A 3,039-nucleotide genomic window follows, 5' to 3' on the forward strand; every position below is an offset into this window, starting at 1 on the left:
GGGGGGGGGGGGGGGAAATTGTCCTTCAGAATATGGATATGAAGCGATGTTATAGCATGTTTTTTCTTTGGTTATGACCTGGCTTACAAATCAATCTTACTCTTTGTTTTCCCCTCAATTATGGTATGTAAAATTGTATACAAGGTAGTTTAGTAGTTGATTCCTTAATACTTTCCAACATAAAATCAAAATCCAAAGAATTGAATCATCTCATGAATTCATATGCTGGCTAGTTGAATTTTAAGAGAAAACTTTGCAACATGAGCCAAAATCTTAGAATCAACCTTTGATCATTGATATGGGGTTAAATTAACCATGACTCCTTGGTGCCGAGAAAGACTTATTCAGAAAACACAGATTTTACGACTTAGTTCGGATTACTTGTGGCGAATAAATTTATAGTTTGCCACAAAAGAGTTCCCATTCTTCATAATTATATTGCTATCGTTTCTTTTAACAAATATTTTCCAGATGTGCAGATATTCACATGTTTTTGTTGTGTGATCTTTTCTTTTTTCATAACCTACTTGGTACATGTGTTGGATGTACATAGTCCAACTACTAGCAGATGTACCAAGAGGACCTTTCTGGATCCTGGCGATTTATTTTATATCTAGCAATGACCTATCCTATCATCTATCTTCCTTGCTTCACAGACAAAGTGGTATTGAGATTGTCAGGAACACAAGATGGAAGGTCATGCAAGAGTGAGAAACTGACATTCCTAAACATCATAAACAAGAACATAGCTATTCCATTTAGCATATATAGATATATAGATTTATTGGAACTAAATAATTATCTATCTGAAAGACATACCATTCCAGCTGAATTTGAACATCTTTTTCCCTACAAATTGTACAACACATGCTAAGAAAAGAAAAGAAGTGTATGAATTCAAAAAGACTAGTTAAGAGGTAATACATCTCACTATTAGAGAAAACTAATTTGTTGAGTCATGCCAAATAAGTGGACAGGAAAAAATGAGCCTCACAATATGTTTCATCCTTTTTGATACTTCATATTTTCAAGTTATTAATGTTGTTCACAGTTAATGTTCGAAGTTTCTGAGGACGTTATGTTTCAAGGAAAACATACTTTAAATATATCAATGTTTTAAGGGCTCTACCACCAAAATCAATGCTAATTAATCCTACTCACACACTACAACAGTAGTCACCCCATTTGCCATTATCAACAACAACCTTCATGAAACCACAAAACTGATCCGACCACCCTATCTACCAGAGTTTGAATTCCAATAAATGATGGAAAACGAATGAGAGTGATTTTTTCCTCTAAGCAGTCTGATAAAATGGAACTTGGACTCAGAGACTTAATGTTCAATAACAAGTTCATAGATCTTCTTTCCACATCTTCTCTTCTTTTACCTTTAATTCAATGTTTATCTCAAGATCACACTAGAAATAGAAGCAAGACCAATATCATTGACCTAAAGCCTCTCAAGATGAATTTTAACAACTTCACTGACTTGTTCAGCATTCAATTCCAGAATCTTATCCCAATCTCCCAAAAAACAGAAAAGCTTTAGCGTCCGCAAACTCTTCGAACCAATAATAAGCTGTCCAAAACACAGTCCATTGTACAGTTCCTTCAAGGAAAATAACTCTCAGAGAACCCCCTGCAACACCAGGACCATTTGGCTCAGCTTCAGCCCCATCTCTGATAAGAAGTTGTTAGTACTTAATATAACATGTATAAACAAACTTATCATGTGTTCAACTCAAATGAACTGATGCGATCTTAAATAAGTATCAAAATAAGGATCAACAACATTCTTTCACCTTCTCACGTTTAAAAGTTCAGAATGTGATACATTTGTAATATGTAAGAAACGATATTCCAATGAATACCGAATTCAAGCCACAAGAAACGATGTTCCAATGAAATACCAAATTCAAGCCACCCCCTTAAGGCTAGTCCCCGGAGATTCCCCTGACACTCTTTTGGACTTCATAGCTCCTTATCTTTAGTATAGGACACCTTGTTATGAAGGTAACAAACTCACTTTTGTACATATAATCTTTTGTATTTTTTGAATCTTCTTGATTCCATCAATGAAACCACCTCATCAAAAGAAATAAATAAAGACAAATACTATCTAATGGGTGCAGTGACCAATCAATTCACTTTGTAAAGGTTTTGTGCGCTCTCACTCCCAAGTTCAATCATGGTAAGCTAGTTTCTGGACATCTGTAAGGTAGGTTTCAGCAAGCTTTTCAGTGAGATAGTCAAGGTGCGAGCAAACTTGTCCAGAAACCACTATAACAAGTAAAAATTCTGTTCAAAGTTAAAAGAACAATTAAATGGTTGAAGAAAATTTTTAGTGGATAAACTGTCACAGCCTAACCAACACACCAAGAAAAACTCATTCTGAGAATAGGTACGGAACACATCTACCTTTGTTGATAAATATCCTAAATATTTACTTCACATTATAACACTGGTTGTTATATCCTTTAGGAAGAAAGAAATACATATACAAAAAGGAAGAGTAAGTCAACTATATCAACTTATACTTGATTATACTTGAGTCTACTGAGTGAAAAGCAGTATTAAGTTTCAACCTTGTCCGTCAATATACCACATATTAATACATTAGAGTCAGTCATCAATAAAGCATCAACTCTGCGAGGAGCCATCCAATATAACATTAAATTGTTGTTTATCGACAAGGAATCAACCATTTTGAAACTAGTTGCTCTATAATACAAATATTTAATAATATAATTAGGATATTCACTATTTTTCATGTGAAACTCATCCACAAAAAATAAACAATGGTTCTTCTATTGACTCTTAATGGAAAAATTTTTATAAGATGCCCAAGTGACCTTTAACAACAGAGCTTACTGCTTGCATATTATTGATTCATCAAATGCAAATGCCTGATGCAAATAAAAGAGCAGCATCAAGCCAAAAACAGAAAAAAAGAAAAAAAAAATTAAAAATTCAACCTAAAAAAATAAATTTAAATTATTTAACTCATATATTTCCAGTCCCCCCCCCCCCCCCCCC

The 3,039-nt window shown here is 33.9% G+C and overlaps 1 long non-coding RNA gene across 1 annotated transcript in view; it reads right to left on the minus strand.

Moving 5' to 3' along the window:
* Nucleotides 1–984: 984 nt before the first annotated feature.
* The window catches only part of LOC107032068, a 3,930-nt gene continuing 1,875 nt past the window's right edge, over nucleotides 985–3,039 (minus strand). Inside the window, exon 3 of the long non-coding RNA XR_001458308.2 lies at nucleotides 985–1,683. This is a non-coding gene — a long non-coding RNA (uncharacterized LOC107032068). The remainder of the gene's footprint in view (nucleotides 1,684–3,039) is intronic.

The sequence above is a fragment of the Solanum pennellii genome, chromosome 10 (genome assembly GCF_001406875.1).
Source record: "Solanum pennellii chromosome 10, SPENNV200".
NCBI classification, from domain to species: Eukaryota; Viridiplantae; Streptophyta; class Magnoliopsida; order Solanales; family Solanaceae; genus Solanum; species Solanum pennellii.